Consider the following 14,683-nt stretch of genomic DNA (forward strand, 5'->3'; position numbering starts at 1 on the left):
CCGAATGGACCACCTAAGACGCAGCCGCGGTCAACATTTAAATGAAATTATCTTCAAAAAGTAAATGTCATGTACCAATCTAACGTTTAAAATAAAGAACCGATGAGATTTTGCAAATTTTATGCGTTTTATTGTTTAAAAAAGTTCTCAAGCTCTTAAAAAATCACCCTTTAGATACTCAGAGAGTAAAGTCTAACGGTTTACTTCTCACTTTTTATGAACCTTTACAAATCTGTATTAAATTTAGAAAATCTGTAATCTGATTTAACGAACGCGAACGCAAAAATCTATACAATACAGATAAATCTGTATGAATGGAATCTCTGGTTCTGCATTTTGTTTTTAGAAGGGATAATGCCTAAATAATAACAATTCACGCGTTTTTTTAGAACGGCCAATAAGCCACCTGTCAAGTTCCAATTTCGAAAGAAATTGCAAGCGAGCTATGAAAGATAGAGTATTGAATTTAACACCAGTCGAAAGAGAAAACTTTTCTCTGCCGTTTACTATTATGACTTACTCTCAGCGAGTGCCGAGTCATTCGAAATTACTCTTCAAAGTGAATGTTGATGGATGGTTTATTGGCCGTTCTCAAAAAAAGGCGTGAATTCTTTTTTGCCTTTCTCTATAGAAAGGTATTAGAATTGCTGAAAAAACCGACTTTCGAACAGAGTGTCTGTGAAAATGTCTGTGTGTATGTATGTGTGTGTGTATGTGTGTGTGTGTGTGTGTGTGTGTGTGTGTGTGCACTTTTAGAAGATATTTGAACGCGCTCTATTTTCTCAGAGATGGCTGAACCGATTTTAACAAACTTTTGCTCGTTTGAAAGCTGTCGGGCCATTGATCAAGTTCGAAGATCAAATGATTGTGACTTTTGGTTCCGGAGATATGATTGTATAAGTGACGTAACACCTCTATTTTCGTTAAGCTCTAGTGCTCAAAAGTTTAAGCACCTCGAAAAAAGCCTTCATGCAAAATTTGAGCTAAATCGGACATGCGTAAGGGGTGCTGCCCGGTGGTAAAGGTTTGACAATTTTCGATCTTGAAAAAGCACCATTGGGGGAAGTACATGAAATTTCCAAAATCGAAATTTTTTTTTGATGCCGAAACTCTTAAAACTGCATGAAACATCGAAATTTTGTGTCATCTCAAAAAAATTTTTTTGAAAAAATCAACTTTTTGGAACTTAGAAAAAAAAATTTTTTTGAATCGACTTTTTGGGGCTTAGAAAAAATACCTTTTTCTCATCTCCCAAAAAGTCGATCTTAAAAAAAATTTTTTTTCGAGATGACACTAAATCTCGACGTTTCATGCAATTCTAAGCCTTTTGGCATCAAAAATTTGGTTGGTGATTTTTCAAGATATATGAAAATTCCACTAAGTGGACTGAGAAGGGTTTTTTAGATTAGCATCACTGTTTTCATACAAATAGGCAACGCAAATGTCAAGCACTAGTTTGGAAAAATGATGCCGACTGTGTGTCATAAACACTGAAGCATGCTTTTGTGAACTACTCGAATCAATCTGAATCAATTGGTTGAAAAATTAGTATCCGAACATATTTAATAAAAGTAATAAAAAATAGTAATCTGGGGACGGGTATAGCGTGATGGGATAGTCGATGCCTTTCACGCAGCCCGCCTGGGTTCGATTCCCAACCCCGCACATAGGGTCAGAAAGATTTTCTGATCCGAAGAGGCGAATGACCTAAGATGTTAAAGCCTCTATAATTGAAAAAAAAAATAGTAATATAGTAATAGTAATAAAATATAATAAAAGTAATAAAAATAGTAATAAAAATTAATAAAAGAAATATATTTCCATGAAACTGTTTTGAAAGAAGAGAAAGGCATTATCACACCACTAGGTGGATTAAGAAGGGTTTTATTTTTTTTTTAATTTCTCCAAATTAACTGCAGAGTAAAATTTTAAATTTGAAACGAAAGGTAATAAAAACAAAATATTTTAAACGTCGAATTGATAACAAACTTTTTTTTTTAAATATCGTGTGTTGTGTCATAGTTGGCATTAGGCCCTTTTTAAGGAAAATTCTGACATTTTGAACCTGAGAGTGTAATAGTTCAATATTTTGGTTTTGATTGCTGTCGCCATAGCTAATTTATGGGATGAATAAAGGACGAACGATAGGATGGATATAAAACCTTTGAGATGAAATTAGGAGCACAGTAGTGAACATATCAGAAGTGTTTTTAGCTGTTTTTTTAATTATTAATTTAATTTCCAAGGAATGTGAATCAATTCCTAATGTGGAGCAAGGCGAATTAAGCAGAAATATGAAAAAATCGTGGTGATTTTTGTGGTTAATTCAGGTTTTTAAGGTAACGTCCTTACAAATGAGATGAAATAGGGAGCCCTTACCCTATTTATGAATGTTTATGAAACCAAAAAGCCGTCTACAATTGATGATTGAAAATTATTTGTTTTAATTTTACAAAAAAAGTTACGTTTGTAAGTGCATTGCATTCTGCAAAAAATACAACGAATACAAAATTCGAAATTGTATCAGTAGTAGAAGAGACCGGGGCTAGTTGGTCGAAGGGGCAGGTTGATCGAGTGGCTTTTTTGAAAACGCCATTGTGCGCAGTGGCGGCATCTATAGTGATTTTTGGTGGAGTATTAGGTTACTCATTTTCTGACGTAATTTCATGTGTTTTGGTTTTGTCACATGTACAGGAGCACGTTTGTGTTTTTTTCGGCGCTGGAGAGAGAATTTCAATTTTTGTAAAGTAATATATGTGTAAAATAAATAAATTTACATCTCTTTTCCAGTAACGGGGCCAGCTGAAAAGGATATTCAAAACTCTACAAAATTGTATATCGATTTCCTAAGTGACCTCCCTTTTTGTTTTGTTAATCATGGTTGTTCTCGAAAACATTCATTGCGGTAGGTTGGCCGAGTTATAATTTTAGCTTAGAGCATTGAATATTCGTAATCCATATAGCCGGGTGCGAATTACATTCGGATCCTGTAAAATTCTATACGAGTGGAATATGTCGTCATTTGAAAAGTGAAGTAGTTATGAATTGTATCGTTTGAAGAATTATGTCTCCTGAAAAAAATCATAATTTTTTTCTGTGCAGGTTTGAACTCGATTCAGAATCCAGGATGACGACTTCCGGTTTATTATTATTCCTATAAGCCCATTCTAATACGGATTTCATGATAAGATATCAGAAAATAATGTTTCAGCTCGTTCTCGAATCCAATATGGCACCTTCCGGTTTATTGATATTCCTTTAAGAACCCTTACAATACTGGTATTTTCGAGACGGATTTGATAAATAATCATCGAAAATGATGTATCAGTATTTTTTCGAATCCAAGACGACGACTTCCGGTTTATCCAAATATTCTTTGGAAACCATTACAATTTTCGGAACAGATTTGATTATTAACTGTCGGTAAACGATATTTTAGGTCGCTCCCGAATCCGAGAAGGCGACTTCCGGTTAATTGACATTCTAAGAAAACTATTAGGGTATATTCAGTAGTGTTGTAGTTCTAGATGCATAATTTATGTCAGTTACAAAATTCAAATATGAATTCTATAACAAGAAAAACTGGCAGCCCCAGCTGTGTTTTACTCGTGTTTCAAATATACAAAAATAGAACGGCATCGTAGATCAGTTTTAAATTTGACAGAAGAACTGGTCGAATAAATAAAACTAGAACGGCTTGCTAGGGATACGTTTGTTGCAGTTTCTGTTCTATTATAGATCTTCCATATAGAACGCCTAGCTACTGAATTTGCTCTTACAGTATTGATATTTTCAGAACGGATTTGATGGGTAGTTTAAAAAAACGATATTTGAGGTCGTTCAAAAATGACACATGATGACTATCGCTTTGAAAAACCTTAACACTGGGAGTATTTTTGGAACTGACTTGATGAGTGAATACGAATTCCTGTAGTGGAATTTGACCTTCTGTTTCAACAGACTTCGCAGCCGATTCAGATTGTAGGGGAAAGTGTTATGAAGCGCCCTTTCTGGTCAAAACGCCCCCTCCTTTTTTAAAGCATTCAAGGCTTTTCTAAACAAAAGTTTTATCACTAACACTATCTTTTCGTAAGATCTTTCTGCTATGTAAGTTTGACAGTTGTCGTTTTCAGTAAAATTTGAAAAAAACTGAAAATATCATTAGGCATTCGATGTAAAGTTTAGCATTGACTAAACAAGCATTTTAACCGTGTAAAACGTCTAATGGTCGGTTGCTACTTAGTAATTAACTTTTAGCAGTTCCAAAATCTCTATTTACAGTATAAAAATCTAGAGAAAAAAAACTATTTCTTTGATATACGAGTTCTCTCATAACAGTCACTCTACGGACATTATGCCCCACCTTCGATTCGACAGTATGCTTCGAGTTGAAATATTGTTTTAAAGATTTATAACGGTTATTAAAACAAAAAGTAACATTGGGAAGATCAAAAATGTTGGTTTCCAATTGTAATTAATTGATTATGCAATTGATTTCTGATGCAAAAAATATCTTCTTTATCTGCTTTTCTTCTATACCGACATTTCAAGGGACATATTGCATCATTGTTGTGGGGCACACCACTGATTTGTTGAGAGACATATTATACGATTACTGGGACATTATGCCAACGGTAAGCGAAAAAACTGAGAATATGGTGGTTTTGTAAAATGTGTTTGTATCAATCAATTCTCATCACTTCTACCGAAATCATAGAAAATTATGTTTCTCAGACGTATTGCAAAGAAATACATACATTCTCGAAGAAAATAAAGACTGTTCCAAAAGTATGAACGCACTTTGATTTCGCTGTAAATAATTCACAAGTGGTAGAAATTCAAATTTTATTCGATGTATTGTTAATATTGGACTACAACAGCAGAATATTATCCTCAACATTTGCTACTTAGCCATTGAAGACTAGCTGGCGCACCTTCTTGCGAACGTTCCTCATTAAATTCCGTACAGACTTCTTGGCGACAAGTTTTGACACTTTTTTCCAATCTTTTTCTAACTGTTGAATGATTTCGGCTGCCGAGACATGTTTCCTAAGATGTACCTTCGTTAAGGCCCAAAATTCCTCAATTGGTCGAAGTAGTGGGCAATTGGGTGGTCAGTACTCGAGTACATTACAATAAACTGTTATGTAACTGAATGAATTATAATGGTGTCTCAACTGCATTGGCCTCAACTGCATTGGGCCAAATTGTTTTTTTATTATTCGGTTTTTCTAAACGATATCAAAATAACGAGAGATTGTAAGAGTAGACATAATAGAAAAATTATACAGCCATTGTACTCAAGGAAGAACAAGGTTGTGATGATAAAGTGCGGTTAAAGTGAGACGTGACAAGAGTCAATTAAATAAGCAGAAGGTTTGTTTTAGATTAATTTTGTGATATTGAAATTCGAGTTAACTGGGGCCTGATGTGCACATAACTATTTTTACTTTTTCGTCTTCGATTCATCGATGCATTGACAGTTCACATTGGCCTGCTAGTTCGACTTAGCAGTTGAAAATATACCAACTCGCGACTTAGTAGATCAACATAAACGACCAGTAAGCCGAAATTCGTTTTCGTAGGAGATAACAGTTCAGACAGTCGTGCCGGATAGCATACCTACGCGTGTCGCGATTACGAAGATACAAACTGACTCGACATATTGCTGCATTCCGGCCAAAGTTACTGTGCTGGTATCTCGGGCATTCGAACGAAAACATAAACCGGGTTCCGTGTAGTAAAAATTGAAAAATTCTTTTCCTGAATAACTCGTAATTCCAGTACGCTCGAATCATCTGGCAAACAGACAACCCAAGCACACAAAACGGAGCAGTCTGCTCCAAGCAGTGGCAGTACTTTCAGTAGACCATTGCTCACCATTCTTTCGCTAACTAGAGCTTATTAAAATCATATTTTATGTACCGGTAGTTGCCCTTCTGGAGAAATGTGTACCGTGAACCGTCGGAGAAAGAACAAACATGAACTTTGCTACCTTCACCGATAAGGCCGCCGGAAAAGTGCGGGCACCGAATACAGTCCGTAGTAAGATGGTCCAGAATACCTGCCAACTGGCATTCCATCCTCCTTACTCTACCGCATACCATCTTCGCTCCGGTAAATGATTCCCAACAAGATGTCAGGCGGTCGAATGCGCAAAAAACCCGCAAACATTTCAACCTCGGAAAAAATTTAAACGCAGTTAAAGAAGCATCAAATGCCATTTCTATGCCCTGGGGTGGGATATTTCTCCGTACATGTTCCGTAGCAGTAAGATCATTATTCTTACCTTCCAAACCGCAGGCACTGGAAACGTCGGTTTGGGTCGGGTGCGTGTGTGAATGCGGAATAGGCGGCCGTTTGACCTCCAAGGGGAGACAGCTAACTGTCATGTTTAGTTTTCCAGCTACCTTTAACACGTGTAGTGAATACCGAGAAAATGGAAAATATTTAGTAAGTATTTTGTTGGATGTCAGACACGGATAAGAGCAATGGCAACGACGGCAACGATGCCTATGGAATGGATGAACACGATTTTCTGCAGTAATTATGCCATCATAAATTAAATAACTTTGAAGAAAACTGCCGCAATAGGAGAACGGGGGGAAACCGTGGCACTTGCAGTACCTCTCTCTCTCTCCCGCATTGTCCCTGGTTTCATATTACTGAATGGTGAACTGTTCTACATGCAAAAATATACCCATTGTCTGTAATCATCGCATTATTTGTGCTATTACATTATTATTGTAATGCTATTCCACTCTGGCTTTTACAGTCATCACATTATTTTATTTCAATTTCATGTTGTTGTGCTGTTTGTTGGAAGACATGTCCCATTTCAGTGCAATGTCACAAGATGCCACAAGGATAAGCAATGTGCGCTCCCTTCAAATTTGAGAGAGAATCTGCAGATTCAATAACTATTCAGTTGCCGGTATCCGAGCATTCTGACTCCGAGCTGAAAACACGAACGCGACCGCACTTTGGAAGCGTGTTTTCTGAAGCAAATTCGGGTGGATTTTTGGCTTGCTGAATGACAAGCAAGACTAATCAACCGAAAAAGTTTATCTCGTATGATCTTCCGAAAACCTTTTCCGACTAGGAGTTGGAAAATAGCTGGAATAAGAGCATGGACATAAAACGAGTCTTTGCTCATTAAACTTAAAAAAAAAACAGTTTAACCTATTATAACCGGGGAGTTTAAAAATTTTAAATAAAGAAACTGATATCAGTTTCGCCATTATATGTGATGAAGATTATGGGAATCGCAAACCACTGTTCCCATTATTTTAAACGAAATTCTTCCATCCCAGATATAACTTTTCTAAAGTCTCTGCTTTACTTTTGTCACAAGATATAAGTATTAGCACATAACAGTTCGGCTGAAAAGTTCGTATCGTTTAATAGAAACACACATTTTTTTGCCAAAATTCGTTTTTATTATTCAACATAATTGCCATCAGAGGCGATACAGCGATTATAGCTATCTTCCAACTTTTCGATAACATTTTTGTAGTACGATTTGTACTTTGCCTCAAAATAGGCCTCAGTTTCAGCGATTACCTCTTCATTGCTTCTAAATTTTTTACCAGCGAGCATTCTTTTGAGGTCTCATCAAGCCATTTTTTGGTATCGGCGGCACTTTTTTTCATCAAAAAGTAGTGTTTCATCAACACACGAAATTCCTTTTTTTCCATTTTTTCACAATAACAAAAGTAGCTTCACTCAAAATGCAATATCTCACAAACTAATAATCAGACAGCTGTCAAATACATACACGTATCTTTTGAAGGTTGGTACTAACTGAAAATGGAATAGATTTAATTCTAGTGGCGCCCTCTCATAGAAACGATACGAACTTTTCAGCCGATCTATTAATTCGACCAAAAAAAACTAAAGCAATATATGACTTACTTTTGCACTGCCATTTCTGGTGATGAAAATGTGAAAGACAAACACCAATTTTAACACACGGAGAAGTTTCGTAGTGAAGTTTTTATGTTTTTGTTATCGTGAAGTCGTTAGGTATTTTCACTTTCATTTCACTTCAACTAGAGTGATACTAAACAATTCGAGCGCCGATTTTTTTTACAATGATGATGAAAGTAATCGATCGCACACAAAAATAACGTCAAACGGAACATGAAAGAAGAAGTGATATTGTGGACAAAGTTCGTATTTGCCGACAAGTTTTCTTAAAAGTTCGTGACTTGGCAAGTGATTTGCAGTTGTGGTCTTCTAAACGGAACCATTCGTTACAACCAATCGAAAAATGTTGTGCAAAAAGCAGCGACTTTGACGAAGCTGTGCGAAGTCCAGCAAATGCGGGTGAAATGGAAGAGATGCACTGATTCCGTGTCCAATTCCAATGTCAAGAGTCAGGCTTGAAACTTTGTTCAAACAGAAAAAAATGTAATCGTCTAATGCTGTAACTTTGAAGTTTCTATAGAAATACGTTGCTTCACAGTGTGTCTATTGAAACTTCAAAAGACTTTTTAAACTTGTTGAACGGGTATTAAAATGTCTTTTTGAGCGTACATGTAGCCAGTCATTAGAGTAAGTTAAGACAGAGAACCTTTTCAAAAGATTTTAATTTTAGGTTTATATCGAACTAAATATTCATATTCAGGACCATGGTTATATCGCATTTATAGAAAATGGCTTCACTAGTAAATTTTGAACAGGATTTTTCAATCCCCAGCATGATTCTAAAAGCTTTGAAATTAGCATATTTTTCAAAATCACAACATATTTTGAGCCACATAAACATATTCCTATAACCCAATTGGAAAAACGGCTATTGAGGCAATAGACCTAACACAAGATTGTTAGTTTTCATTATGACAACGCTCGGTCACATGTTGCAGCTCAAGTCATTATTTGGCTGTCAGAGCAAATCCACAAATGGATAGAGTAAGTCATCCGACTTCACATACTTTGACTTTGACGAAACTTTGTACACGTTTCCAGTAAAAAGAGTAAAAAGTAAAAAGACCTTAGTGTACTTTAATAACCGTCGTTAATGAAGACAGTTCGAAATTTCAATGATTCATTACCCTGTAATTTCAGAACTGCAAGTCTTTTCGAAAAGAGAAATTGTATGAAACCATAAATCGATTAAGCATTCCAAGAGATGTCAAAGTGAGTACCACTGCAGAGTTTTTGGTCATTATTTACGATATTTCTGGAACTGTAGAGTTTTTGGTCATTTCTGGAACCTGTATTCAGGAGCCAGCATAACCCAAAAGAGTTGTATGGCCATGAACTAACATGACGAATAAATTGGAATAGCTTTGAGTCCAACTCTGAAGATTTTTTGGTATCGCCATCTTCTATAACGGTTTGAATTCTAAAAACTCATCTCCCAGTAATTCCAGACTCGGAAGTCGGAATTGAATAAAATTTGCCAATGTTGTATTAGACCAGTTTACATTTTTGTTTATAAAATTAGTTTTGGTTTTTTTGGGGAAACGATTGAACTCCTCTATTCTCGAAACTTCCGGAACCGGAATTCGGAAACCGATGGAGCCGAAGTCAGATAAATTAATCAAGGAGATTGTAAACCATTTCATTTGATTTTAAAACTTTGAAAATCAGTGTAGCCATCTTTGAGGAATCGTAGTGTTTTCCAAATAAAATGTTCAGGTACCTTCCCTGGTCGTAAACCGAATACCGGTGAAACTGAAATAAGTTCATTTGGTTATCGATTATCAAAATATGCAAACCCAAAAAAACCCGATCAATTTATGTGAAATTGACATTTTATAATTAACCATCCTGTACCTCCTGAATCGGAAGTCGAATCCGATTAAAAAAGGAAAGTTTTTATGGGATCTTAAGACCTATCATTTGAATCATAGGTGGAGGAAATCGGTTTAGCCATCTACGAGAAAAAAAGTAACATTAATTATGGTTTCGGCATTAGCGGTCTGTTAAATAAGAACGGCTGTTATATACTGCCCGACGTTTCGACCACTGGTTATGGTCTTTTTCAAGGGAAACTGTAAGTTTATTGGTTATAAAAGTTATTACAAAAATATTAAAAAACTCACTATCTTATCGTTCCTCGTCTAAAAATCGTATGCCCACGAACGGTTGTTTACATAATAACAAAGCTTCTTTCGTCACTTTTCTAAAAAAATACAAAGAACATATGTGCGGTCACAAAAACATGATCATTTACAATCATTAAAATATTTTAATTAAACTGATTTCTTACGTTGCACTAATAACGTTTGTTTTGAACATTAGCCTGTTTTACCACTATGCACTACCTAACGTAGTACTAATCATCTTTCAGTAACATTAAATTGTTTCAAACTAATCACACTGTATCTCCTGAACCGGAAGTCGAATCTGATTAAAAACAGGAACAAATTGGCTGATCTCATCGAACTGATTCGAATGGTATAAGGGTGTAAGAAAATATGTTTCTTCAGCAATTATTGCTGTAAGCAGTTTAAGTGTTTTGAATTCGGAAATACTACCATCTCTCTGATACAGATGTCATATTCGAACAAATATGTTGCCAAAAACGAACCGTGCTAAAATCAAAACGTCATGAAAAAGGTTGCTTCGAAACAATTACATTGCATCCAATGTTCAAAATCGAGTTTTACTACATACAATAAAATATGGCGGGGCAAACGGAAACGTGACCAAAGCGAAGCAATGTACGGTGTGTGTGTTTTTTTTTTGCTAATGGCACTAGCATTTCCATGGAAGAAAAGGCGAGTTGGTAATGTCACAGACATAACTGGAGGACTCCAATATGAATATAAATGACTTGCTTTTTTCACACTTCCGAATATTGATATTCGTTCGTATTAGTTGGTTATGTGAATTTTGCATTTGCAGAATTTTTATGGTTCCAAAATGAACCGATTTGCGAAATTATTATCTAAAGCAGAACCAAAATTCTGCACAAGGATTCAGGAACTGAAACTGAATTCGAGAACTAAATTCCAAATAAGGAACAGGTTCAGAATTCAGCAGTCAGGTTTAGAATCCAGATCGAGAATTCAGTTCATGCAGAAAGTACATTAAATTTGCTTCTGAATTCATCGTTTTGTGTTCTGGAGATTGAATTCCGAACCTGAATAAAACGGACTAAATTCAGTTCCAAAATTTAGTTCCAGAATCCAGGCTCCGAATTTAGTTCCAGCATGCACATTCTGAATTCTGAAAATGGATCTCGAAACTGGATTTAGAAATTACAATATAAAGTAAGTTAGAAAAAAAGCTATGAAACCAGTTCCAAAAACAAGAATTAGTTTTCAGTTCATATTTTAAATTTCTGAACCTGTAATCTGGAACTAAATTCTGATTGAATTGAATTGAAAGGTACGAAAACGACAAACAAGCGTGATGAGCTTTACTCAAAACGTTGAGAAAACCTAGTTTTTGAGTTATTTATAGTTGTCTCATACTGTTGAAAATTTAATTATAAATTACTGAACATATTTCTGATGACATGGAGAAAGAATTATGATGTTGGGTTTAATACAACTCAAGATATTCACGATTAAGTTTTACACAGATCGAAATAATCTTGTGATTTTACATCTTATAAGATGTACATAAATGGAGCATCATATTTCACACAAATTTATATGCAGGAAGATGTAAAATTGTGCAATTTGAGAATTACATGATTTGAAATCGAATGAAATAAAAAAAATACAAAAGATCGATAACAACAGCGCGAGATCCAAGAACTATCAGATCTCAAAACACCCTAGTTGATTGACTGAGCCACAGAAGCACATATCTGCTAAAAGAATAATTGATACATATAAACCCATACAGCGTCACTTGTTAGACAAGTGCATATTACACTAGCCAGTAAATCCTGCTCGAATGGAATATTGCGTCATTTTAAGAGTTAAGTTCATAAGAATAGTATCGTTTGTAAAATTATGTCATCTGTAAAATTCTTTTTTTTTTTTGTGTACCCATTCTTCCAAAGGGCGAATTTTAGAAAAGTTACGTAAAACGTATTTACGTCAAAATATTAGAAATTGTTCTTTAGGATGGATGTTGGATTCCTGATAGAACCAAATTATTGAATTTCTCCCGTGTTAATAAATTTCGAAGGCATGTTCCTCAAATGCACAACTTCTGCTGCTGAATGTTGTTGAACGTAATTACTTTCTTTCCTATTTACCTATTTACCTCATACCGGTTAAAAGTGTAGAGATAGGTTTTTTTTCGGTGGTACAGAACATGCGGTGGTGTGTATGCGGAAACAACACAGAAAGAAAACTTTAAAATTCTATTCAATCAGCTGCAAGAAAATGCATCCATTATTAATAACAGATAATTTTACGTGCAATTTGAAAATTACATGACTAGAAAATCAATGAAAAAAGCACAAAAATGATTGGTAACGACTGCGATTTGAATCAAGAGTCATCAGCTCACAAAGAGCGTCCGTGTATCCATTGGGCCACAGAAGCACATGTTTGCCGGTCGGATAAATGGTACACATAAACTTTTTACAGTCTTTCTAGTTAGCCGTATGAAAACGACAAGTGATAATTGCGTTTAAAATATGTAAATCTCAATCTGGCATGACGTAAAATACAGTTGATAGGCAGAAAAATGAGTTTTATCGCTGCATAGAAAATTGATTGCAATAAAGTTATTATTATTATGTAAAAAAGGCGGGTGGGTAATGTCAGAGACATAACTGGATGTCGTGAATACGAAAACAACTGATATGTTCCTTAACACTTCCGAATATCAATTAGTTGAGCAATTCTATGAATTATGCAAGCATTCCTCTTTTTCACATTTTTCGCAAAAACAAAGAAGGCTTCACTTGATCTCGATTACTGTGAATTTCACACAGCAAAAAGTGCACAAATCTAACCGAACTGTTCTAGATTTGCACTAAACTGAGGATATTTACCTTCGATTTGCGAACAACATATCCTAATAGTTTTTTAGAAAACTTTTGAGTCATTAGAACAGCTGATTTTGTGTAATGAATTTTAATGTCGATTATTTCATTTCGGATTTGCATTTCATTGAAAGAAACTATCAGGGTTCTGTACGGGATTCATTCCTGCCTTTCAGAAGGATTGTGGAACTCACTATGATATTAAACACTGTTCGGAACATTTTCCTCGAACGATTTGTTTGTACAGCAGCAGATATTTTGTTCTCTTCCTCAGAACGCGTTCTGATTGGCTGGTGTTGACATGGGTCAAATGAGACAGGTTTTTCAATAGTGTACTATCGAAATACTTCAATGCTTTTGCTATATACGTTTAAGTTGAAAAATTTCGATTCTATTGGTAGTTAGATTATATAAATCCTTTCACAGATCACTGAGCTATGAGCTTTCAAAATACGAGAAAGGCAAACGCGCCTTATGAATTATCCTCTTTGATCCTCGTTTATATCAAACATTTCAGAAAAGTTTAATTTTGAATTATGTGAAATAATGTCACAAAACTGAAAATTTTATCATAAAATTGTGATCATATTTCCGATGGCATGTAGCAAAAATTATGTTGATTCGTTAGATACAACAATAGATATTCACGATCGAAAAAATATCGGAAATTTTTGTTACATTTAACGGAAAAATATTTCTAACGCAGATTTCCGTCTTCACTGTTTAAGTTAGCATTGAAATTCCGTTACATTTAATTTACAGATATTTTTACTATATAGTTTAAAACAAACAGGAAATTTCGTAACATTAGATATGTCGTCAAACATGCTCACCAGCGTTGACGTCAAAATGCCAAATTCCCTTAAACGCGTACAAGGAAAAACATTTGCGGGGGTGGAAACCGGTGTTGGACGATGTTCAAAGGTCGCTAAAAGGTAGTTAGTCAGCCGGTGGTGATTCACGTTACTCAGGAGAGTGAAAATACGCCGATTGGGTTGGGGGAGGCTGTCGGAATATCCGCACCGACAAGCTTGCGATAGCAGCCTCTCCAGTACTCCTGCGCGGGCGAAGAAAATGAAATGAATTCATAACAAAAGCGAGACTGAATATTTTAGATTTTTCATTAGAGAAAAATTTCGCCCGAAAGCAAAACTCAAGAATGCTTTTATACCATTCTATCCCTGCGACGTTAGATGCAATGTTTTGGTTACCGTTTTTCACTCTCCGGCGTAGTTTCCGGTTGCGCAAATTCATGGCACGCCTCTGAGAGCTACGATTTCGTACAGTTACTTACGATTATTGTTTTTCCCCCAACACTATTCCATCAACCGATTCAGCGAATAGCAAATAGACTTGATAATTTAAATTTTCATTTTCGAAAATTGTTTTTGTTTGCGAATTTGCGCAAAATTGAGAGATCGTTCCGTTTCCCACCTTGCGATTCGCCCTTCACAAACAGCACCGAAAGGAACCACTCCCCGCGGAAGGAAAGCAGTCTTTATCAACCAACGAAACAAATTCGTCGTGAAACATTTGAATTGTACTAGGTACAGGAAAAGGTTTTAATTACAGTTGTTCGTTTTTGCATACTTTAGCTAACCGAATTGAACCTAATTGCTTTGGGTGATGAAGATTGCGAAGCCATTACAAGCTGCAAAGCGAAATTAATTGAATTGTCGCGATTGGTTCTATATCAAACTATAAACTTGTAATGAAATTCTTCAAAACGCAATATTGTTATTTTTTATGCTAGCTGTTTAAACATATATACATATCAGC

The 14,683-nt window shown here is 35.4% G+C and overlaps 1 protein-coding gene across 2 annotated transcripts in view; it reads left to right on the forward strand.

The window, feature by feature from the left end:
* LOC131439135 (Krueppel-like factor luna) overlaps positions 1–14,683 on the forward strand; it is a 140,268-nt gene that overhangs the window by 30,787 nt on the left and 94,798 nt on the right. The window lies entirely within an intron of this gene.

Source organism: Malaya genurostris, chromosome 3, assembly GCF_030247185.1.
Source record: "Malaya genurostris strain Urasoe2022 chromosome 3, Malgen_1.1, whole genome shotgun sequence".
NCBI lineage: Eukaryota > Metazoa > Arthropoda > Insecta > Diptera > Culicidae > Malaya > Malaya genurostris.